A 27,688-nucleotide genomic window follows, 5' to 3' on the forward strand; every position below is an offset into this window, starting at 1 on the left:
AGCATAGCATCACAAAACATAGCATAACAAAACATAGCATAACAAAACAAAGCATAGCATAACAAAACACAACAAAACAGCATAGCATAAAACATAGCATAGCATAACACAACATAGCATAGCATAACAAAATATAGCATAACAAAACATAGCATAACATAACAAAACACAACAAAACGTAGCATAACTAAACACAGACACAGGGCAAAATGCAAAGTACTGTGGTGGGGGAGGGAGGGGAGCGCGCACAAGCCCAAAGACGTGCAAGCCCGCTGCATTCATCAGCTTTTGGATGTTATAAAATCCACAGTAGTTTAATACACCATAACATAGCATAACATAACAAAACATAGCCTAGCCTAACATAAAATAACAGCATAACATAACAGAACATAGCCTAACATAACAAAACATACCATTACATAACATAATAAAACATATCCTAGCGTTGCATACCATTGCATAGCATACCATAACTTAACAAAACATAACATAACATAACAAAACATAGCCTCGCCTAACATAACATAACATAACAAATCATAACATAACATAACAAAACATAACATAGTATAGCATAACATAACATAGTATAGCATAACAAAACAAAGCATAGCATAACAAAACATAACAAAACATAGCATAGCATCACAAAACATAGCATAGCATAACAAAACAAAGCCTAGCATAGCAAAACACAACCATTGCATATCATACCATAACTTAACAAAACATAACATAACATAAAAAAACATAGCCTCGCCTAACATAACATAACATAACAAATCATAACATAGCATAACAAAACATAACATAGTATAGCATAACATAACATAGTATAGCATAACATAGTATAGCATAACAAAACATAACAAAACATAGCATAGCATCACAAAACATAGCATATCATAACAAAACAAAGCATAGCATAGCAAAACACAACCATTGCATAGCATACCATAACTTAACAAAACATAACATAACATAAAAACATAGCCTCGCCTAACATAACATAACATAACAAATCATAACATAGCATAACAAAACATAACATAGTATAGCATAACATAACATAGTATAGCATAACATAACATAGTATAGCATAACAAAACATAACAAAACATAGCATAGCATCACAAAACAGCATAGCATAACAAAACAGTATAGCATAAAAAACACAACAAAAAATAGCATAACATAACAAAAGTATCAAAACAAAACATAGCATAGCATAACAAAGCATAGCATAACAAAACAAAGCATAGCATAGCATAACAAAACATAACATAGCATAACAAAACATAGCATAGCTTAAGAAAAAATAGCATAGCATAACAAAACTCAACAACACATAGCATAACAAAACATAGCAAAACAAAGCAAAGCATTGCATAACAAAACACAACAAAACGTAGCATAACAAAACATAGCATAGCATAACAAAACATAGCATAGCATAGCAAAACAAAACTTAGCATAACAAAACACAACAAAACATAGCATAGCATCACAAAACATAGCATAACAAAACATAGCATAACAAAACAAAGCATAGCATAACAAAACACAACAAAACAGCATAGCATAAAACATAGCATAGCATAACAAAACACAACATAGCATAGCATAACAAAACATAGCATAAAAAAACATAGCATAACATAACAAAACACAACAAAACGTAGCATAACTAAACACAAAATAGCATAGCATAACAAAACAGAACAAAACAGCATTGCATAACAAAAAATGGCATAACAAAACAAAACATAGCATAGCATAACAAAGCATAGCATAGCATAACAAAACATAACATAGCATAACAAAACATAGCATAACAAAATACAACAAAACATTAGCATAGCATAACTAAACAAAACATAGCATAGCATAAAACATAGCATAACAAAACAAAACATAGCATAACAACGCATAGCATAACAAAACATAGCATAGCATAGCAAAACAAAACACAGCATAACAAAACACAACAAAACATAGCATAGCATCACAAAACATAGCATAGCATACCAAAAAATAGCATAACAAAGCATAGCATAACAAAACACAACAAAACAGCATAGCATAACAAAACACAACATAGCATAGCATAACAAAATATAGCATAACAAAACATAGCATAACATAACAAAACAAAACGTAGCATAACTAAACACAAAATAGCATAGCATAACAAAACACAACAAAACAGCATAGCATAACAAAAAATGGCATAACAAAACAATACATAGCATAACAAAGCATAGCATAACAAAACATAACATAGCATAACAAAACATAGCATAGCATAAAAAAACAACAAAACACAACAAAACATAGCATAACTAAACAAAACACAGCATAGCATAAAAAACATAGAATAGCATAGCATATCAAAACAAAACATAGCATAACAAAGCATAGCATAGCATAACAAAACATAGCATAACATAGCAAAACACAACAAAGCATAGCATAACACAACACAACAAATCACAGCATAGCATAACAAAACATAGCATAGCAAAACAAAACATAGCATAACAAAACAAAGCATAGTATAACAAAACACAACAAAACATAGCATAGCATCGCAAAACATAGCATAGCATAACAAAACAAAGCATAGCATAGCAAAACACAACAAAACATAGCATAGCATAACAAAACATAGCATAGCATAACAAAATATAGCATAGCAAAACATAGCATAGCATAACAAAACACAACAAAACATAGCATAGCATAACAAAACACAACATAACATAGCATAGCATAGCTAAACAAAACATAGCTTAGCCTGAAAAACATAGAATAGCATAGCATATCAAAACAAAACATGGCATAAAAAAGCATAGCATAGCATAGCATAACAAAACATAGCATAGCATAGCATAGCAAAACACAACAAAACATAGCATAGCAAAACAAAACATAGCATAACAAAACAAAGCATAGCATAACAAAAAACAACAAAACATAGCATAGCATCGCAAAACATAGCATAGCATAACAAAACATAGCATAGCATAGCAAAACATAGCATAGCATAACAAAACATAGCATAGCATAACAAAACACAACAAAACATAGCATAGCATAACTAAACAAAACATAGCATAGCATAAAAAACATGGTATAGCATAGCATATCAAAACAAAACATAGCATAAAAAAGCATAGCATAGCATAACAAAACATAGCATAGCATAACAAAACATAGCATAGCATAGCAAAACACAACACAACATAGCATAGCTTAACACAACACAACAAATCACAGCATAGCATAACAAAGCATAGCATAACAAAACACAACAAAACATAGCATAGCAAAACAAAACATAGTATAACAAAACAAAGCATAGCATAACAAAACACAACAAAACATAGCATAGCATCACAAAACATAGCATAGCATAACAAAACACAACATAGCATAGCATAACAAAAAATAACATAACTAAACAAAACATAGCATAGCATAACAAAACAAAACATAGCATAGCATAACAAAACATAGCATAACGACGCATAGCATAACAAAACATAGCATAACAAAACATAGCATAACAAAACACAACAAAACATAGCATAGCATAACAAAACATAGCATAGCATAACAAAGCATAGCTAAACAAAACATAGTATAACAAAACATAGCATAACAAAACACAACAAAACATAGCATAGCATAACAGAACATAACAAAACATAGCAAAGCATAGCATAGCAAAACAAAACATAGCATAACAAAGCATAGCATAACAAAACACAACAAAACATAGCATAGCATAACAGAACATAACATAACAAAACATAGCAAAGCATAGCATAGCAAAACAAAACATAGCATAACAAAGCATAGCATAACAAAACACAACAAAACATAGCATAGCATAACAAAACATAGCATAGCCTAACAAAACATAGCATAGCCTTGTGGAAATATGGATTTTTCTGGTCAGTTATGTCCCCTATCTTGGACCCCAACGGTTCTATGTACATGTCACAAGTACATGTATGTTCCCTCCAGTTCCAGTTATGAAGACGCAAATACATGTGCGTCCACCGTCAACATGTCCTCTGTCAGATCCGCCATGAATAGGCCGGATATTCCATTCCTAAATATGAAAGGCCACCGGCTTTATATGGTTCACTTATGCCATTTTACAGTCCAGGCAAGTAGGCCCTGATTCTGTCATCAAAACTCCTCTTGCCTTCTCCCTCTGAAAGCTCCAGTCTGAGCCTGCATCTGTGACCATGAACTTTGTCTCATTCTCTGCGCGGCTCACGAAGCCTGACATCAGCCTATTCTCTGCCAAGAACTGTATTTCACCTTCGAATTATCTGCTTCCCCCTCAGCCGATGCATTCCTGCCTAGTAGTTTAAGTAAACATTCTTCCAGTTACCAAGCAAAAGGCCCGGCTTCTCTGTCCTCATGCAAGTAATTCATAGCCCTGTTACCATGGAATAATTCCTACCCCCTCGCATTCAGTGTAGACACTTAGACGCTTGTACACGCACGCACAGTCAGTATAGAATAGATTCTGTCCGAGAGTCCTTCTTTTGTGGATAACATAGTTCTTTAAACATAGGATGTTAGATATGATTTGGGATTAGGTTGACTTGACCCCCCAGACTTTCCGTCTCCACATGTAGAGCTAATGTCAAGTCCCCTTCACCCCCTAGTTACACGTCAATTACACGTCATGCTGCTGCGCGCGCATCTATGCCAAATATTATCTTATAGATCCACCTATGTATGACATCATAACCAATTATGTTCCTTTTTACTCATTATTACACCCATTTTCGGTTACGCAGTTAAAACGTCAATTTCCTTATCAATTGTTACGCCTACTGTATTCGCTTCCTTGCAGGAGCACACAAACCATGTGCTTATTTTTCTAGTACATTAGATCCCGTAGCTCAGGCTTTGCCTGCGTGCCTGAAATCAGTAGCAGCGACAGCTTTAGCAATCAGACAAAGCGATGCCATAGTGTTAGGACATCCATTGACAGTTCAAGTACCACACGCAGTAGAGGTTCTTGTGAATAGAACGCAAACACAACACTTGACTATAGCGCGACTTACAGGGTACGAACTTACATTGTTTCAGCCACATATAGAAATCAGACGCTGTAACACATTGAATCCTGCCACACTTTTACCTGTAATCGGAACAGACCCACTAGCTCATGACTGTATTGAAGTTATTACAATAACGACAAAACCCAGACAAGACTTAACCGATGTCCCATTGTCAGATCCAGACCTGACATTGTATGTAGATGGTTCATGTATGAGAACAAGTACAGGAGAGTTAGTGGCTGCTTACGCAGTCACCACAGGTACTGAAGTCATTGAAACTAATCGTATAAATACTTTGTCAGCTCAAGCCGCAGAGCTTATCGCTCTGACACAAGCCTGTATTCAAGCCACGAATAAAAAAGTCAACATATACACTGACTCACGTTATGCATTCGGAGTTGTACATGACTTCGGCGTGCTGTGGCGAGAGAGAGGTTATTTAACTTCCCACGGTGCCCACATTCAGCACGGACCCCTCATTCATGCCTTATTAGATGCAATACATCTACCCACTGCAATATCAATTATGAAATGTAAGGCTCATACGAAGGTTACTGATATCATTTCCCAAGGCAATGATCTAGCCGACAGAACAGCTAAACAGACTGCTCAAACTCAAACCCCCGACATGACAAAGACAATAGTCCCGACACCGACACATTGTATGACAGTTAAAGATCCTACTCTTGACGTAATTGACATACAGACACATGCTACACCAGACGAAATAAAGAAATGGACTGAATTAGGAGGGATTCAAACGGACCAAGGATGGATGATGAAGGAAAAGTCTGTATGGTTCCTTCCTGATTCAATGGTCCAAGTTATAATTAACACTATACATAGTCCAGCACATCTAGGAGAAAAAGCTATGCTAGACAGCATTCAACACATTTGGTTCAATAAACATTTACGAGCAGCAGCCAAACAAAAGGTCCGTACCTGTATGATCTGTTGTCAGTTCAACCCAGGAAAAAGCGTTCCCGTAGAACAGGGTGGATTTCATACTCCTAATCATCCTTTTGAAGTACTCCAGATGGACTATATCCAGATGGAACGATGTCGAGGATTCAAATATGTTCTCGTAGTTGTTTGCGCTCTGTCCCGTTGGACGGAGGCATACCCGGTTTCAGATTACACTGCCCCGACTACTGCCAAACAGTTGGTTCGAGAATTCTTCCCACGATACGGTTTACCACGTGTTGTTCACTCAGATAACGGCCAGCCGTTCTCATCCGAATTAATGAAACACGTTTCACTTCTGTTAGGATATCAGTGGAAATTCCACTGTGTCCGATACCCCGAGGCAGCAGGTCTCGTAGAAAGACATAACCAGATACTGAAAATCAGAATGTCCAAAATATGTAGAGAGAAAGGTGTCGACTGGGTAGTAGCGTTACCAGTTGCACTCTTTTACATGAGAATGGTAGCACACTCTCGAACAGGGCTATCCCCGTATGAGGTGATCTTCGGCAGACCACCGAATATGTGGGGGACGCCTGTACCACGCAAAATAACTGATGTCGACTGTAATATGCTGACAGATTACTTGGCTTCCTTGATGTCTGCACTACAATCTTGTCGTTCACAGGTAGCTGCAGCCTTTCCCGACAACACTGAGGTGAAACCCCATGACGTTGTTCCGGGTGATCTTGTCTTTGTGAGGAATTTCGACCGAAAGACTCAGCTGGAGCCCAGGTGGAAATCACCCAAGTTGGTCCTGCTGACCACAAGAACAGCCGTGAAGATCGAGGGCCGCAAGGGCTGGATTCATTCAAGCCATATCAAGAAATTTCATGGACTATCCTCGGATATAGACATTGTGCCCTGCACTCCCTCACAGACTGATTCAAAACTTCCTTTGGTTGAAAAAACTGAAACCGAACTCTATAAAGTAAAATTGAGGCCTAGAACGTCAGACAATTTGATTGTTTAAGTCCTCTCCAAGGTGAAGCGGTTGAATTTGTCTCTGACATGTATCATCTAGACCTGAATCATGGACAGTCGCGGAAAATGTTGAAACGACAGGCGTATTGTAAATCACTGCGTAGCCACTGCATAGTGACATTATTAATTTTGTTTTTATTGAGTCTTTTAATAATTATTACTAGTATGTTGTTGCACATATATTACCCTATTTCTAGACATGTTTATAATGTTGCTGCTGAACATTCCTTTAGTGACTTACCTCCGCATGAATTGTCTTATAGACTTGCGCTGCGCAATAACACTTTCATTAGTATGTTACATCATTCCCATCAGACTAGTAATGCCACTAATTGTTGGGTGTGTGGCCGACTCCCTCCCTATCAGAATTATGAAGGAGTCCTGCCTTTCTTTCCACACCCATTTACACATAATGGCTCCTGTGGAGCATGGTTCAGTTTAATCAATTCCATGGACTCAGACACAGCAGTTTACCAAGATCATTGGGTATGGGGAAACCTGAACCTAGTTTTACTCAAGGTCTGCTACCCTGACAAGGAGGGTCGCCCCAAAAGAACAGGAACTGATCTAGAAAATGAAGTATATGGATTAGGTAATTTTACACCTAATCTCATGATTCTAAATGTCGTATCCGAAATTGAACTAGTCTTACCCACCATGTCAGTATTCCCAGCGAAGGGTGAATTGTGTGTAAGAAAGGTTGGTTCCATACATATGGGCCATAGTAAATGCACTACTATAGTAGAATTCAGTGATCAAGGCAAATCTTCATTTAGAGCTTCTCGCCACTCCTACTTTATATGTGGTCAGACTGCATATATGCGTTTACCTCTAGATTGGGATGGTACCTGCTACATTGCATTCCTTTTGCCACCTGTTTTCCTAGCTCCTCCTGATTATTACAGAAATATTCATTTAGTACACAACAGAGAGCGGAGAGATCTCCCCATTGTCGATTACACTGAGACGGCATGGGACAAGTATGTAGATTTTAATAAAGGTATCTTTCCCTATATAGGTACTGTTACTAATAGTAAGCTGATACGTAGATTAACTAGAACCCTTGAAGCAGTAGTGAACGAGACTATTTCCGCCTTAGGCAATTTAACGGAAGAGCAGTCTGCTATGCGGATTGTTGTGCTTCAAAATCGTCTTGTCCTTGACGTCATCCTGGCTAATAGGGGCGGAGCTTGTAGGGTCATCGGATCAAGCTGCTGCGTATTCATACCAGAAAATTCGCCATCTGTATATAAAGCCATCACTCGCCTTCATAAGATTGTAAACCAGATACACCAGAACCCAGGCACTTGGACTTGGTCCAGTTGGTTTTGGAATGTGGTATCAGCCTGGGGATGGAGAGTTTTATCCTTCCTAGGTATTGGCCTTCTCATACTATTCAGTTGCTGTCTATGTCTGCAATGTGGACCAGCGATTTGTGGTCTGTGTGCCACATCGTGCATTCCACATCAAGATTTTCATTCAAGATCCCGGAAGAAGAAAGAAGAACAAATGATGCTATATGAACAGATCAATGGATTAATGAAGATTGATATCTCTTGAAGGGCAAGTAGGGGACAAGGAGGGAATGTGTTACGCCTACTGTATTCGCTTCATTGTAATGTATGTACTATAAAAGTTACTTCTTGTCAATAAAGTATGTACTTCACTTCCTGAACCCCCGTGGTGATGGAACTTGGAGCATCCGATTATAATCGATCACTGGAATAAAGCCCATTCCGAACCTCTAATATCACGGATTCTGCCTCTCATTTTACTGAGCTATTTTATAATGTTTCCGTATCAAATTCAGTCCCGGTAAAGGAATTTTTATTTACCACATGATGGCGCCCGAATAGGGACACTTTCTCATCTCACGCGCCGGCGGTGAGTAGCAGGCCCGGTCTCCTGCCACAGCTGGACGGACAATAACGCGTACCAGCAGGATTTCCTGTATCTCCCTCCGGTCAAGCGGGGGCGACTGAGACTGCGATCAACACCCAGACGAGGCGGTGAGAAGTGCGAAGTATCCCGACCAGAGCCTAGCTGAGAGAGCAAGATCCGAGGTATACAGAGACCCACCAGTTCGAAGTCAAGCCCAGTTTCCGACGAGTCGAGTCGAGTCCAGTCCGGTTCAAGTTCAAGTTACCGAGGCCTTCTGTTTCCGAAGCTACCCGGTGAGTACCATTACTGGGGAGGCATTTCTGACGTGCACATAGGTTGTGCCGGTCAAGACGGGTTTGGGTACACAAATCCGGTCTGCACTGTTTTAGCAGTGTATCTGTACTGTTTAGCAGTATATCAAGTATTCCGAAGTATCTAGTTAGTGTCAAGAATTAAGCATGGTGATTAGTTATGCAGACGATCATCATTGTTGTTTCAGTTAAAGGTTTAATGTTTTAATGTTTAATGTGTTAAACGTCCTGCATATTGTGGTATGAATGATTGTTCATTATTGTGCTTTTGTATTAAGTGTGTTCAAGATTAAGTATCAGATCAGATTGTCAATATGCCGCTCTTTTCGAAATTAAGACAGATCACTACTAGAAAAGGGGTACTCGAAGAAGCCGTCCCTATTCCTCCTAGGGACACTCCAGGGCATTTCATGTATCACAAACATGGCTAAGACGCTATATTATTTCTTGATTTATGGGTAGACTACACCAAGGGATTACCAGAAAGTCAGAGATGGCCCGCAGCGGGGACCTGGGATGCAGAGTGCATCATGAAAGTCGAGGAAGAGTTATGGAAAAGGAAAGTCAGACAGTCACAGAAGGACGCCGTCGAGTTATGGCGTAAAGAATCTCATAGACGTACAGAAAAAGCACGTAGACAGGAAGAGAAGAGTAAAGAAAGTTCAAACAAAGATCGAGAAAATCTATTAATTGAGGAAGGTATCCGAGTGAAATCAGAACAAGTAGACAGACAAAGAAATGCCCTTATGAATGGTATGTATCCCCTTCTAGCCGAAGGATTACCTAAGGCTACTCCAGAGATACCGAAAGACTTGCCACCCCCATTATTCCCGATCAAGGTACATCCTAAGGGGCATCCTAGAACCGCAGAAGATGTTTTTCTTTCCTCATATTTAGATGACGCAGCTCCCGAGTATGCTAATTCCGCCCCACATAGACCGCATACCAGGGAGGTCCAACGCCAAGACCCTGCACCCGTATCCCTACAGCAACAAATCGAGTCACAAGTTCAGGCAAGCACATCTGTTTCTGCATCTGTTCCTACAGGTACTTCTATAGCTGTGTCCACACCTATAGTTGCTGTGTCACGTTCGACGAATCCTTTCACACCCGACGCCCCAGATGGGGCCACGGGAGGTGCTACCAATATTTTTTCTACGCCACCTAGAATAAATAAACTTACTTTTCAAGAGTCAGCGCATACACGTACACCCAAATTCGTAAGTGCCCGTGCGCTTAAAGAACTTCTTGTAGATTGTAGATATGACCCGGTGCCCGGTATAGAGGACGAAATGATCCTGGCATCATTGCGTATCAGACGAGCCGCAGTGTATTTAGCGAAGTTACCAGGAATGACTGCGCATCTAGATAATATATACCATTTTGTCCAAACAGGGCGAGATCCAGAATGTATTTACAGAGCTATGGAATACCAGAAAGTAGAGATACAGGGGGAACTGTTACGTTTCCTCATAAACTGTGTGATCAGAAATCAAGACCGACCGGGGGTAGATCCGGATGCAATGCAAATTCTTACAAGGTGGAGCCAGAATATATCAGAAGGGAGACACGATAAGCAAAATTGTATAATAGCCATGTGCCGAAAGATCCGTAAAGAAATAGAACGCCTACACGAAGAGAGATTAGAGGCAGACGAGTTCGAACAAAGCGAGGAAGAAGGGTCGGGACTGCCCGCAGGACAGTCGGACACCATAGCCTATGTAGGTAGAGGAAGATCTTGTAATAGGAATCAGACTAGATGTCATACTGACTCAATACGTCCGATATGTCCAGATAATGACAGGAATTTCCAAATACCTATAATTAATATAAGGTCTAACGAGCATTCGTTCCAAACCGCCGACAAACTACTCCGAGAACGAAGGGGTTATCATTTTCTCGATTCTATGGATGAACAAGATTTAGCAAGGGCAGCTGTCCATTGGGTGGACAGTCCTGGAAAATATAGTGATGATACAGTAGTACGCACATTTTTGAATCTCACCCCAGATGAACAGAGGTTAGCTGGGATTTATATGATTCAACAACTCATTATACTATATCGGAGTCAGCATTCGGACCCTGGTCCCTTACCTGACATATTGACTGAATTGCTTATGAATAAATGGAGAGGTCCAGGTACTAAATTAATTAAAGAAATTCTAGAATCAAGAAAGCAGTATATTCTTTTTGTATGCTCAGAGCATGTCTCATTGCCCGTCAAGGAAAGAACCACGTATCACATGGATAGACAGAATCCCTTACGAGAAGTGCACCCAATAAAAGGCGAGGACAACGAGTTTAGGCGCGTATTTGTATATACGCCCATATCAAAAATAGAATTGTTGCAAATGAAGAAAGTGGTACCCAGTCATGACAAAGATCCAGCGGGTTTTCACCGAGAGATTAAAGACATGTTACTCATGGGAGAGTATACCTATCCCGACATTATGACAATATTAAAGGTATTGATGCCTGCTGGCATTTATGAAAAACTCAAGGAAAAAGAGTGGGAGGTAGGAGACCAAAAGATAGAATGGTCAGCATTAGAAGCAGAAGAAAAGGCCCGAGGTCCAGGTTCGGGGCTTGGGGACAAAACTAAAGCACTACCAGGTCTACTAGTACAGGTACTGCCACGTTTATTAACTACGAAAAAGGAAGATTGGGGTACAATTTCAGCCTGTAAACAGAAGCAAGATGAAGACACTAGTGATTACTATGCCCGATTCGAGAAATGTTTTGGTATAAATAGTGGCATAAAAGCAAGTAGCGAATCATACCCGCATCTGTTTGTAACAAAATTAGTGGAAAATGCCCTACCCCCAGTAAAGAATAGAGTATTAAAATTCGAGAGTACCTGGCAAGGTAACACTCCATCACAAATGTTACAAATGTTACAGTACCATCACAATAGAATTAGAGAGGAACAAGAACATGAACACATGAGATTGCAGATCTCCCGAGGCTTCGCCGGGAGCAACGGTGTTTCTTTTACTTCCCTGACGTCTTGTTTTAATTGACTTGTGCCTACCTGCGCATTTCGCTCAGCGCTCAGGAACCAGCGCCTGCAACTTCCTGGCTGCCCCTTCGCCTGCTTTCACGACCCAGACAGCCAGACCGCCTCCGCTGATCGCCCCCTCCTTGCCTCGCGTGGGGAGTGGGACGGGCGGCCAGTACACCTTGGGCGGGTCTGGGCTGGGCGTGCACTACTCTGGCTCCTCCCCCCCTGGCTAACGGCTTAAAAGGCTGACAGTGGGCTACCTGCAGTGATTGCAGATCTCCCGAGGCTTCGCCGGGAGCAACGGTGTTTCTTTTACTTCCCTGACGTCTTGTTTTAATTGACTTGTGCCTACCTGCGCATTTCGCTCAGCGCTCAGGAACCAGCGCCTGCAACTTCCTGGCTGCCCCTTCGCCTGCTTTCCCGACCCAGACAGCCAGACCGCCTCCGCTGATCGCCCCCTCCTTGCCTCGCGTGGGGAGTGGGACGGGCGGCCAGTACACCTTGGGCGGGTCTGGGCTGGGCGTGCACTACTCTGGCTCCTCCACCCCCTGCCACGCCCCACTCAAGACTCCCCCCACATGTGTCCCTATATAATCACTTCCCCTCACCGACGGCGCAGCGGGCGGGCGCGACGAAGGCGCGCCGAAGTTGCGCCTAAGTTAAGCCCGTCTGCGCCCGTCCGCGGCCGACCGGGGCCAGGGGCACAATACCCTGCCCAAATCATTTCTTACACTCCTTCCCAGCTTCACAGGCTACAGGGTCCGTGGGTTCTATCTGCCTCCACACACTCACGGATATCCCAGCTAGATTTATCCCCTCCTTCTCACTGTTCCTGTTCATTCACTTTTCCTATCCCGGTCCCCCCTTCCACAGAAGCCGTCAATACTGCCCCAGTTAAGACCCTTAAGGCGTATTATCTGAATACCAGATCGGCGGTGGCTCATTCACATGAACTATCAGTGTTGTTAGATCATCATGCACCAGATCTTCTCCTTTTAACCGAGACATGGTTCTGTGATGACTCCCTACCCACCTTGCTAGCTACATTGCCCGCCCCCTACTATGCACTTCGGGCCGATCGTTCATCCGGCAGAACGGGGGGTGGCGTCGCGGTCATTGCCCGTTCTGATCTTCCATTTCAACTGCTCTCTTTCCCCGAGATTGCCACCACAGAGTATCTTGCTATTCGAACCACGTCCACATCCCCCCCTCTCACCTGTCTTCTCATTTATCGACCTCCCCAGTCGCCTCTACGATTTCTCCCTGATTTCCAGGAGGTGTTAGCCACCCTCTCTGTCAATAACTCTTCAGTGTTATTACTGGGTGATTTTAATTTCTGGCCCTCCGACCCAGCAGAGTGTTCATCTTCTAGAGAGTTTTCAGACACACTTTTATCTCTTAATTTTGTTTCTCACGTATCTTCCCCAACTCACGTCAAGGGGCATATCTTGGACCAGATTTGGTCCTTGAACTGCCCTGTCGACTCCCTTCTTATCTCTCCTTGCACTTGGTCTGATCATCACCTGATTTCTTTTGTTCTTCCTATCAGTTCTCCAGTTAGGGCTCCCCTTCCTAATAATGTCTGGGTCCGCTCGTGGAGTAGAGTTGACCCGGCGAACTTGTCAGCTCTTTTAAGTGCTTCCTATCCCGTCTTACACGGGCTTTCCACCTCGGCTCAGGTTAATAGCATTGAACAATGGCTCTCCTCAGCCAGTGAGTCCATTGCCCCCTTGAAACGTCTGACTTCCAAGCGAGAGAAAGATGCCAACCTGTGGTTTACCGATGACTTGAAAATCATCAAATTATCGGTACGCCGTGCTGAGAGGGCCTGGAGGAGAAACTATTGTCCCATCTTAAGAGCTGATTTTACCACCCTTTTAGCTCAATATAAGAATGCCATCTTGGCCGCTAAAACGGCCTATTTCTCCTCCAAGATCCTCACAGCCGAGAACCAATCTAGGGAAATTTTCTCGATTGTTCAGAACCTAGCCTTTTCAGATCGTACCTCTCTTAAGCCCTCTCCTTCCCTTGCCCTTTGTCACTCTCTGAACAGCTTTTTCATTGATAAAATTGCTGCCATTAAAGCTAATATCGCTGCACCTTCCCCGTCCTTTGTTGATCCTCAGTGCCCTCCTTCCCAAGGACAATTAAACTCTCTCCCTCTTCTGACCAAGGAATCCTTCACATCCTTAATCCCCCTTGTAAAATCTGGCTCTCCCCTTGACACCTGTCCCGCTCAAATACTTCGTCATATTTACATTTCTTGCCCTGATCCTCCCCTTCACTTACTAAACAGTTCACTCTCTCAGGGGGTTGTTCCCAACCCCTTGAAATCAGCTATCATTTTACCCATTTTAAAAAAACCTGGCGCAGACCCCTCGATCCCAGCCAACTTTCGCCCCATTTCTCTCCTACCATTTTTGGCTAAGGTGCTCGAGCGCCATGTCACCAGGTCTCTGAGCACCTTTGTGGAAGAAAATGGGGTATTGGCTTCTCGCCAGGCTGGTTTTCGCCCCGCACACTCTACGGAGTCCGTAGTTCTTTCGGTCCTTGACAACCTCAGGGAGGGGAGGGACACCAATCAATTCCAGGCACTGGTCCTCCTCGATCTCTCTGCCGCCTTCGACACGGTGGACCATACCATCTTACTTTCCCGTGTCGCGGCGGCGGGGATCGGGGGTACGGCCCTGGTTTGGTTGTCCTCCTTCCTGAGGGACCGCACCCAGGCAGTTCGCCTGGGTGACTTCACTGCGGACTTTCGGAAAGTTCTGGGCGGGGTCCCCCAAGGCTCCTCCCTTTCACCTCTTCTGTTTAATCTTTACATTTCTCCCCTCATTTTTTCTTTACAACAAATGGAGGTCTCCGTATACAACTATGCGGATGACCTCCAACTTGTCTTTAATCTGTCCTCTTCTTCTGCCTCTATCTCTAATTTCCAGTCCACTATGATTTTCATCAGGGACTGGATGGATTTCAACCACCTGAAACTCAACCCTGATAAGACCGAGTTGGTGTTGACGGGTGGTTGTTCCAGTCCCTGGTCTTCACTCTTTTGGCCCCCTTCCCTTGGTCCCTCTCCGGTTCCCTCTACTTCGGTCAAAACCCTTGGTATTAAACTCAACTCTCACCTTACCCTTCACTCCCAGGTTAGTTTTGTGGTTTCTTCCTCTTTTCTGTCTCTTCGCACCATCCGCAGGGTCTCTCGATTTTTCACCTTTGAGGCCTTGAAGTTGATCGTCCTTGCGATGGTCATCTCCCGCCTGGATTATGGCAACGCCCTATATGCAGGTATACCTGCATATAGTCTCAGGCGGTTGCAGATGATCCAAAACCAGGCGGCTCGGCTGGTCTTTAACCTTCCTAAACCCTCACATGTCACCCCCCTTCTGAAACTGTTACATTGGCTTCCGGTTCGGGAACGTATCCAATTCAAGCTTGCATCTATCACTTACCAGGCTCGATTGGGTACGGCCCCTGCATTCATTTTTTCAGAGATTATCCCCTACTCGCCAACTAGGGAGCTCCGATCTTCTTCCCAATCCCTCCTGATAGTTCCCCGGTTTCGCCGGAAAAAGTGGGGGGGCTCAAAATTTGCGACCCTTGCCCCAACCCTTTGGAACTCATTACCCCTTGATCTCAGATCCCTAACCCCATATTCCCAGTTTCGAAAGAAACTTAAAGCCTACTTCTTCAGCAAAATTTTCATTTAATCCTCTGTTACCCGACCTCCCTTCCTTGCCTATTGAGGAGATCTGCCAGTTACAGCGCCATGAAACCGCTGGTGTAAGAGCGCTATATAAGAATTTTCAAACTCAAACTCAAACTCAAACTCAGACGCATGAAAGACACAAAAATGAAAATGCTAGTTTCCCAGACAGTTCCAGCTGAAGGACATAAAAAGGGTATGACACATTCCGATTCAGCAGGACCTGTAAAAGGGACATGCAATTATTGTAAAAAGCCAGGTCATTACGTACACGATTGTCCAGTTTTAAAACATAATATCGCCATAGGTAAAACACAAGAAAGATCACGGCCACTAAGACAAGATCAGAATGAACAAGGAGCTATGCAGCATGCCCAGGCCATGCCAGCCGCACAACAGCCAATACAGTTTGTGCCAGCTGCACCACCGTTGCCTGTTGCTGCCACACAGACAACAACACGACAAATGTATCAGACTGCACAGTATGAATATCCTGAGTATCAGCGTTACGCATGAACTAGCCTAGAGAGGGAAGTTGACTTACCCCTTATCGAGATTCCTGTAGATCAAGAAGGACCTTATGTACATAGTGAATTATTAGGCCAAGATAGAAAATTTTTACTCGATACAGGGGCAAGTCAAACAACTATAAAACGTAGTGAAGTTCCAGGGGCACCCCTCTCAGGCTCTCAGAATATTTCCCTTGGTTTTTCAGGAAAACCTATTGTTAATGAAGTATCACAGCCTCTTCCACTTACGATAGGACCTCTGACCCGAACTACAGATTTATTGCTTACTAAATCATGTCCAGAAAACTTGTTAGGAATAAAAACGTTGAAAGCTCTAGGAGCCATAATATGTTGTTCTCCGGAAGGTGTAAGGTTGTTTTTACGTGATTTTAAAGGTCACTATGTGTCTAGAGACATGGATCCCCGACTGCAGACTTTACCTACACATCTATGGGCACAAGGCCCTACTGATGTTGGTTGCATGAATATTACACCATATCGAGTCACACTAAAGGCAGGAGTGGTGCTACCACGAATGCGACAATACAAGTTACCACCAGATGCTGTAGTGGCTTTACTACAAATCATTGACGAGCTAATTGCCCAAGGAGTAGTTGTAGAAACAGACTCCAATGTATGTAATTCACCGATAATTCCGGTTCTTAAACGAACAGATCCTACAGCCCCGCCAGTATATCGATTGGTTATTGATCTGCGCGAGTTAAACAAATGCATTGTGCCACAATTTCCTGTGGTCCCAGATATCTCGTCATTATTGACAGCTATTGATTCCGAAGCAACATTCTTTACTGTAATTGATCTCAAGAATGCCTTTTTCAGCGTCCCAATAGATCCGGAAAGCCAATATTTGTTCGGATTTAGTTTAAATGGGCGTAGCTTTAAATTCTCCCGCGCACCTCAAGGATTTACAGAAAGCCCCAGCATCTATAGCCAAGCACTGAAACGAGAACTTGACAGTATCCACATGCCAGTTAACACTGCTCTGCTTCAATACGTCGATGATCTGCTGATCACCGCGAGAAGCGAACCGGAATGTGAAACAGCATCACTAACAGTTTTACAATTTCTAGCCGAAAAGGGGCACAAGGTGTCCCCTTCTAAGCTGCAATTCTGTGTCCAGCGAGTTGTTTATCTTGGACACTCGCTGTCCAAGGAGGGAAGGCAGCTTACACCCGACCGCATTCAGTTAATAGCTAACATGTCAATACCCAAGACACAAAAGGAGGTACGAGCTTTCATAGGCCTCACTTCATATTGTAGGCAGTGGATCCCTCAGTACGCATTTCTAGCAAAACCACTCATTCAGTTAACCACACAGGAGGCAGCCACACCGACTGTTCTCCCTTGGACTCAGGAACACACACAAGCTTTTGAAAGCTTAAAGAAAGCTTTATGTCAAGCACCCGTTTTAGCAACGCCATGTTACAGAAAACAGTTTACACTCTTTGTTACAGAACGCGAAGGTACTGCCTTGTCAGTACTCACACAGGAACAAGCAGGAGCACACAAACCATGTGCTTATTTTTCTAGTACATTAGATCCCGTAGCTCAGGCTTTGCCTGCGTGCCTGAAATCAGTAGCAGCGACAGCTTTAGCAATCAGACAAAGCGATGCCATAGTGTTAGGACATCCATTGACAGTTCAAGTACCACACGCAGTAGAGGTTCTTGTGAATAGAACGCAAACACAACACTTGACTATAGCGCGACTTACAGGGTACGAACTTACATTGTTTCAGCCACATATAGAAATCAGACGCTGTAACACATTGAATCCTGCCACACTTTTACCTGTAATCGGAACAGACCCACTAGCTCATGACTGTATTGAAGTTATTACAATAACGACAAAACCCAGACAAGACTTAACCGATGTCCCATTGTCAGATCCAGACCTGACATTGTATGTAGATGGTTCATGTATGAGAACAAGTACAGGAGAGTTAGTGGCTGCTTACGCAGTCACCACAGGTACTGAAGTCATTGAAACTAATCGTATAAATACTTTGTCAGCTCAAGCCGCAGAGCTTATCGCTCTGACACAAGCCTGTATTCAAGCCACGAATAAAAAAGTCAACATATACACTGACTCACGTTATGCATTCGGAGTTGTACATGACTTCGGCGTGCTGTGGCGAGAGAGAGGTTATTTAACTTCCCACGGTGCCCACATTCAGCACGGACCCCTCATTCATGCCTTATTAGATGCAAAACATCTACCCACTGCAATATCAATTATGAAATGTAAGGCTCATACGAAGGTTACTGATATCATTTCCCAAGGCAATGATCTAGCCGACAGAACAGCTAAACAGACTGCTCAAACTCAAACCCCCGACATGACAAAGACAATAGTCCCGACACCGACACATTGTATGACAGTTAAAGATCCTACTCTTGACGTAATTGACATACAGACACATGCTACACCAGACGAAATAAAGAAATGGACTGAATTAGGAGGGATTCAAACGGACCAAGGATGGATGATGAAGGAAAAGTCTGTATGGTTCCTTCCTGATTCAATGGTCCAAGTTATAATTAACACTATACATAGTCCAGCACATCTAGGAGAAAAAGCTATGCTAGACAGCATTCAACACATTTGGTTCAATAAACATTTACGAGCAGCAGCCAAACAAAAGGTCCGTACCTGTATGATCTGTTGTCAGTTCAACCCAGGAAAAAGCGTTCCCGTAGAACAGGGTGGATTTCATACTCCTAATCATCCTTTTGAAGTACTCCAGATGGACTATATCCAGATGGAACGATGTCGAGGATTCAAATATGTTCTCGTAGTTGTTTGCGCTCTGTCCCGTTGGACGGAGGCATACCCGGTTTCAGATTACACTGCCCCGACTACTGCCAAACAGTTGGTTCGAGAATTCTTCCCACGATACGGTTTACCACGTGTTGTTCACTCAGATAACGGCCAGCCGTTCTCATCCGAATTAATGAAACACGTTTCACTTCTGTTAGGATATCAGTGGAAATTCCACTGTGTCCGACACCCCGAGGCAGCAGGTCTCGTAGAAAGACATAACCAGATACTGAAAATCAGAATGTCCAAAATATGTAGAGAGAAAGGTGTCGACTGGGTAGTAGCGTTACCAGTTGCACTCTTTTACATGAGAATGGTAGCACACTCTCGAACAGGGCTATCCCCGTATGAGGTGATCTTCGGCAGACCACCGAATATGTGGGGGACGCCTGTACCACGCAAAATAACTGATGTCGACTGTAATATGCTGACAGATTACTTGGCTTCCTTGATGTCTGCACTACAATCTTGTCGTTCACAGGTAGCTGCAGCCTTTCCCGACAACACTGAGGTGAAACCCCATGACGTTGTTCCGGGTGATCTTGTCTTTGTGAGGAATTTCGACCGAAAGACTCAGCTGGAGCCCAGGTGGAAATCACCCAAGTTGGTCCTGCTGACCACAAGAACAGCCGTGAAGATCGAGGGCCGCAAGGGCTGGATTCATTCAAGCCATATCAAGAAATTTCATGGACTATCCTCGGATATAGACATTGTGCCCTGCACTCCCTCACAGACTGATTCAAAACTTCCTTTGGTTGAAAAAACTGAAACCGAACTCTATAAAGTAAAATTGAGGCCTAGAACGTCAGACAATTTGATTGTTTAAGTCCTCTCCAAGGTGAAGCGGTTGAATTTGTCTCTGACATGTATCATCTAGACCTGAATCATGGACAGTCGCGGAAAATGTTGAAACGACAGGCGTATTGTAAATCACTGCGTAGCCACTGCATAGTGACATTATTAATTTTGTTTTTATTGAGTCTTTTAATAATTATTACTAGTATGTTGTTGCACATATATTACCCTATTTCTAGACATGTTTATAATGTTGCTGCTGAACATTCCTTTAGTGACTTACCTCCGCATGAATTGTCTTATAGACTTGCGCTGCGCAATAACACTTTCATTAGTATGTTACATCATTCCCATCAGACTAGTAATGCCACTAATTGTTGGGTGTGTGGCCGACTCCCTCCCTATCAGAATTATGAAGGAGTCCTGCCTTTCTTTCCACACCCATTTACACATAATGGCTCCTGTGGAGCATGGTTCAGTTTAATCAATTCCATGGACTCAGACACAGCAGTTTACCAAGATCATTGGGTATGGGGAAACCTGAACCTAGTTTTACTCAAGGTCTGCTACCCTGACAAGGAGGGTCGCCCCAAAAGAACAGGAACTGATCTAGAAAATGAAGTATATGGATTAGGTAATTTTACACCTAATCTCATGATTCTAAATGTCGTATCCGAAATTGAACTAGTCTTACCCACCATGTCAGTATTCCCAGCGAAGGGTGAATTGTGTGTAAGAAAGGTTGGTTCCATACATATGGGCCATAGTAAATGCACTACTATAGTAGAATTCAGTGATCAAGGCAAATCTTCATTTAGAGCTTCTCGCCACTCCTACTTTATATGTGGTCAGACTGCATATATGCGTTTACCTCTAGATTGGGATGGTACCTGCTACATTGCATTCCTTTTGCCACCTGTTTTCCTAGCTCCTCCTGATTATTACAGAAATATTCATTTAGTACACAACAGAGAGCGGAGAGATCTCCCCATTGTCGATTACACTGAGACGGCATGGGACAAGTATGTAGATTTTAATAAAGGTATCTTTCCCTATATAGGTACTGTTACTAATAGTAAGCTGATACGTAGATTAACTAGAACCCTTGAAGCAGTAGTGAACGAGACTATTTCCGCCTTAGGCAATTTAACGGAAGAGCAGTCTGCTATGCGGATTGTTGTGCTTCAAAATCGTCTTGTCCTTGACGTCATCCTGGCTGATAGGGGCGGAGCTTGTAGGGTCATCGGATCAAGCTGCTGCGTATTCATACCAGAAAATTCGCCATCTGTATATAAAGCCATCACTCGCCTTTATAAGATTGTAAACCAGATACACCAGAACCCAGGCACTTGGACTTGGTCCAGTTGGTTTTGGAATGTGGTATCAGCCTGGGGATGGAGAGTTTTATCCTTCCTAGGTATTGGCCTTCTCATACTATTCAGTTGCTGTCTATGTCTGCAATGTGGACCAGCGATTTGTGGTCTGTGTGCCACATCGTGCATTCCACATCAAGATTTTCATTCAAGATCCCGGAAGAAGAAAGAAGAACAAATGATGCTATATGAACAGATCAATGGATTAATGAAGATTGATATCTCTTGAAGGGCAAGTAGGGGACAAGGAGGGAATGTGGAAATATGGATTTTTCTGGTCAGTTATGTCCCCTATCTTGGACCCCAACGGTTTTATGTACATGTCACAAGTACATGTATGTTCCCTCCAGTTCCAGTTATGAAGACGCAAATACATGTGCGTCCACCGTCAACATGTCCTCTGTCAGATCCGCCATGAATAGGCCGGATATTCCATTCCTAAATATGAAAGGCCACCGGCTTTATATGGTTCACTTATGCCATTTTACAGTCCAGGCAAGTAGGCCCTGATTCTGTCATCAAAACTCCTCTTGCCTTCTCCCTCTGAAAGCTCCAGTCTGAGCCTGCATCTGTGACCATGAACTTTGTCTCATTCTCTGCGCGGCTCACGAAGCCTGACATCAGCCTATTCTCTGCCAAGAACTGTATTTCACCTTCGAATTATCTGCTTCCCCCTCAGCCGATGCATTCCTGCCTAGTAGTTTAAGTAAACATTCTTCCAGTTACCAAGCAAAAGGCCCGGCTTCTCTGTCCTCATGCAAGTAATTCATAGCCCTGTTACCATGGAATAATTCCTACCCCCTCGCATTCAGTGTAGACACTTAGACGCTTGTACACGCACGCACAGTCAGTATAGAATAGATTCTGTCCGAGAGTCCTTCTTTTGTGGATAACATAGTTCTTTAAACATAGGATGTTAGATATGATTTGGGATTAGGTTGACTTGACCCCCCAGACTTTCCGTCTCCACATGTAGAGCTAATGTCAAGTCCCCTTCACCCCCTAGTTACACGTCAATTACACGTCATGCTGCTGCGCGCGCATCTATGCCAAATATTATCTTATAGATCCACCTATGTATGACATCATAACCAATTATGTTCCTTTTTACTCATTATTACACCCATTTTCGGTTACGCAGTTAAAACGTCAATTTCCTTATCAATTGTTACGCCTACTGTATTCGCTTCATTGTAATGTATGTACTATAAAAGTTACTTCTTGTCAATAAAGTATGTACTTCACTTCCTGAACCCCCGTGGTGATGGAACTTGGAGCATCCGATTATAATCGATCACTGGAATAAAGCCCATTCCGAACCTCTAATATCACGGATTCTGCCTCTCATTTTACTGAGCTATTTTATAATGTTTCCGTATCAAATTCAGTCCCGGTAAAGGAATTTTTATTTACCACAGCCTAACAAAACAACACATAGCATAGCAAAACACAACAAAACATAGCATAACAAAACAAAACATAGCATAACAAAACATAGCATAGCATAACAAAACAAAGCATAGCATAACAAAACATAGCATAGCATACACAAAACATAGCATAGCATAACAAAACATAGCATAGCATAGCATAACATAACATAAGAAAACATAGCATTAAGTTTGATAAACTCATAGTAGCGAGCTAGCTAGCTTTAACGGGCAGTGAGTGTAAGCAACTCCGTAAACCCAGAAGCAGTCACTCGGTCACCTTTGCTCTTGTATTGCAGTGGCTTTGTTTATTAAACAGTGCCCATATTTATACTGTTAGCACTTTACTTGTGCAAATTTCAGGGCTCACAAAACTTTGATGAATCGAAATTCACAACAGAGGCTGTTAAGTTCGTGCTATATAGAACCCTAAGGATAAATAAAAAACATTGCCATTTACAATGTGAATAGCTCCAACAAACACAAGACCTTTTTCAAAGTACAAAACATTGCCATTTACAATACCAATAGCTCCAGCTCCAACAAATGCGAGACCTATTGCATTTCCACTGCTTGTTTAAAAACTTGTTTCACCGCCTTTTCATGAACTGGATTCTCACCTAGTAGCATGGGCGTCTTTGGTCATTTCTTCCACCTGACTGAATGTCCTGCCTTAGACCGGGGCAGGAGGAGGCCCACCACAGGCAGCAAGAGCACAGACTGGCCCATTGTCATTCTGTATGTGGCAATCAGCCGCAGACAGAATGACAATGGGTGGGTTGGGGCTGCTCTGGTTCTCAGAGGAGTAAGAGGTGGCCCCATGGGTGGGTTGGGGCTGCTCTGGTTCTCAGAGGAGTAAGTGGTGGCCCCATGGGCGGGTTGGCGCTGCTCTGGTTCTCAGAGGAGTAAGAGGTGGCCCCATGGGCGGGTTGGCGCTGCTCTGGTTCTCAGAGGAGTAAGCGGTGGCCCCATGTGCGGGTTGGGGCTGCTCTGGTTCTCAGAGGAGTAAGAGGTGGCCCCATGGGCGGGTTGGCGCTGCTCTGGTTCTCAGAGGAGTAAGAGGTGGCCCCATGGGCGGGTTGGCGCTGCTCTGGTTCTCAGAGGAGTAATAGGTGGCCCCATGGGCGGGTTGGCGCTGCTCTGGTTCTCAGAGGACTAAGAGGTGGCCCCATGGGCGGGTTGGCGCTGCTCTGGTTCTCAGAGGAGTTGTCAAGAATTCCTGTCATACGAGGGGAGGAAAACGGTAACCAGCGAAAACGGACTACATCTCCCAGGATGCTTAGCGGTTGAGAGGTTATGTAAACAGGAGAGCTGTTACATAACTCAAGGGAAACTCGCCCTTATGTAAACAGGAGAGCTGTTACATAACTCAAGGGAAACACGCCCTTATGTAAACAGGAGAGCTGTTACATAACTCAAGGGAAACACGCCCTTATGTAAACAGGAGAGCTGTTACATAACTCAAGGGAAACACGCCCTTATGTAAACAGGAGAGCTGTTACATAACTCAAGGAAAACATGCCCTATAAAGGGAGGAACCGGGAGGTACAAGGCTGTCGGATATTGTGTTTACACCGACGTACCTGCTTCGTGAAGAGCAGTGTTCCGGAGTGGTGCTCCAGTAAGGCAAGAACGGAGGTAGGTCGAGTCGTTACTCCCTGGGCCGTGTCTTGCCCCATCGTCACCTGTGAAGGACCCGGAAGCTCTACCGGTCAACCATTGAGCTTCGCTTTTTGACTCGGCTGAGTCCAAGCGCAGTGGCGCTTTTGCTGGTTGGAGTCGTAACTCCCAGCCCGACCAGAGACACAGGGACTGCCAGCTGTAACGCACACCAGGAGGTGTTTGCCGCGTTACAGACTCGGAAGTCCACAGGATCGATCGAGCGGCTGCTCTCGGTTCAGTCTTCTTGCTTGTGATTGGGGTATCGGTGACGCATCACCAGGAGGTGACTCCGCGTCCCGGTGCAGTCTGAGGAAGAGGTTGAGCGGCTGCTCCCTTCAGGTAGAGACCCCGGCTGGGTGTTTCCCTGACTCCTCGATTCTCCCCAACACTCTTCGTGCCCCTCACAGCCTACCGATTGGCATTGTCGGCCATTTCATTTCTGCCCTCTGTTGGCATACGCCGGGATCGGCGTATATGCAGAGGACGGTTAGGACCATCCGTGCTGTGGGCTGGTAACGTACTTAGCCTGGAGGATTCCAGTGACTATAACTTTTGTTTGTTCTTTGTATTTTATTTGCCTTCATTAAAAGAACTAACCCTTCACAAGTGGTTGCGTCCTCATTGTCGTGTCTGTTAAACGATCCTGAGACGTTCAGGGCGTTACAGGAGTAATAGGTGGCCCCATGGGCGGGTTGGGGCTGCTCTGGTTCTCAGAGGAGTAATAGGTGGCCCCATGGGTGGGTTGGCGCTGCTCTGGTTCTCAGAGGAGTAAGAGGTGGCACCATGGGCGGGTTGGGGCTGCTCTGGTTCTCAGAGGAGTAATAGGTGGCCCCATGGGTGGGTTGGCGCTGCTCTGGTTCTCAGAGGAGTAAGAGGTGGCCCCATGGGCGGGGTGGGGCTGCTCTGGTTCTCAGAGGAGTAAGAGGTTGCCCCATCAGGGAGCTGAGGCTTCTGGCAGGGGAACAGGGATGTTCTCCAATGCCCAAAATTACAGACAAAAGGCATCTATAAAAGGGATCGTCACGGACAACCGACGTGAGATCCAAATTACGGACAGTCTGTGAAATTTACGGATGGTTGGTCACCCTAATGAAGTAGGGTTATTCTGGGGCAGAGTCTGTCGCATCTCAACTGGGTCTTCGGGGCTGGGGCTAAGTTAGTCCAGTACAGGAAAAGTCAGAAGGGTTGGGACAGAGTCAGTCACATATAACATGACATAGAGTTACTCACATGCCCCCTGGGTCTAGAGTTACTCACATGCCAGGTGACTCTGCAGGACTAGGGATAATGCCGTCCAGTGCCATGTGAAGCAGCTGGGCTGGGAAACATGGAATACAGGTACCCTGGGGAGGAGTTGGCTGCTTGCCAGGTTAGTCTGTAGGAGCTAAGTTAGTCCATTGCAAGGAAAGGCAGAGGGGTTGGGAAAGAGTGAGTCACAGGTAACATGGAGCAGAGCTACTCTGGAGCAGAGTTTTACACATGCCAAGATTAGTCTGCAGGGCTGGGCCGAAGTCAGTCCTATGTGAAGTAAGGTAGAGGGGTTGGGACGAGTAAGTCATGTGTAACATGACACCTGGGTCTAGAGCAGGGGTCTCCAACATTTTCTGTAATAAGGGCTACTTATGTTCAATGAAAATCCTCCCGAGCTACTAAGATTATTAGAGCTTTAATACTGACAATATCAGACAAGATACCTTAGTGGCCACCCTCTGCAGGATTATCAGCAGTGTTCCCCTCAGTGCACCGGGCACGTCCTCAGCAGTAATGTAAACAATGATTTGTCAATGTGGAATGCCTCTACATGGGTAGTACATACAAGCTGTAGCTGTAGTGTCTCTGTCACCACGTTAATTTTAGTACTGAGTCTCCCCAAATGTCAGCTCATAACTTCTGAAAATATACACATACACACATTTATCCTGAATATACACTTATCAATACATGTATTCAACCAACCAAAAGCTTTACATTCAGTAGGCTGGGCTGCACACAGGAAAGCTACTCATGTGTAGCTGAAGAGTTACAAGTAGCTCACGAGCTACTCGTTGGAGACGCCTGGTCTAGTTACTTGTTTACCAGGTGAGTGAGAACCAGACATTATCATTTGCATGTCAGTTGACTCCAAGAACATGTATGACAGTCAGTCACATGTCACTGCACGTGGTAGGGCTGGGGCAGGGTCAAGTCAGCCGCTTGGCAGCCGAGTTAAGGAGTGTGGAATGTGTATGGGCTGCGATAAAACATGGAATGTGTCATGAAACATGGAATGGGGAATGTTTAAACGCTCCTTTTCAACGTGAAATATGTATAGGTGTCTATGGTCGCGGGATGTGAACAGCATGTTATAGGACGTGGCACATGAAGAATGAAGTGTATGAGGTGAAAAAGAATCGTAGCTCATGAGGGACAAACTGGAGCACATGGTAAGTGATGCTCTGGACGATGGAATGTATAAGCGACGTAGACGACCACTGAATGTGCGGGGGGGTGTAATGGCACGTGGCATGCACTAGAGTTAATATTGCATGTAATGGGATCTGTAAGGGATATAATGATACAGGGAGTATACAATTTCTAGGGCAGTGGTCTTCAAACTTTGTTAGTGCTGGGCCCCAGTGAGTAAACCAATGTGACTGTAGCCTCTTGTGAAATATCTGGCCAAAATGTTTATTGGTGATCATAAAGGGCCCCTGTATTGTGCTATAAATGAAAGGGTGTTTGTTGTGGCTGCAATTTAAAATATCACAACCAACTTGATAGTAAATGTCACAAAACCCTCCTGGAAACATTCAGTGTGGTATGTAAGTACACAGCATGATGGCCCAACCGCACCCTTGGTGTGCTGGTCATACTATCTAACTGGTGACTAGGGGACCAATGCAGTGCTTGTATCAGGGCCATGGAACCCTTTCTACGCCAATGAGTGTGATATTTCACAAAACCAGGACAGGTACAGGAGAGGTAACAGCAGTGCAAGCTTCCCTCACACATGGACTAGGTGCATTATCTTTAACTTGAGGGCAGAACAGGTATATCAAGGGCAGAAGAAACTCAAGTGTGAGAGGAGGGGCTTCCTCCGGGGGCCTCATAACTCCAACATTGTGTCTAGGCAGGCGTGAGAGGGGAGCGGGGGGGCACA

Source organism: Triturus cristatus, chromosome 4_2 (genome assembly GCF_964204655.1).
Source record: "Triturus cristatus chromosome 4_2, aTriCri1.1, whole genome shotgun sequence".
NCBI classification, from domain to species: domain Eukaryota; kingdom Metazoa; phylum Chordata; class Amphibia; order Caudata; family Salamandridae; genus Triturus; species Triturus cristatus.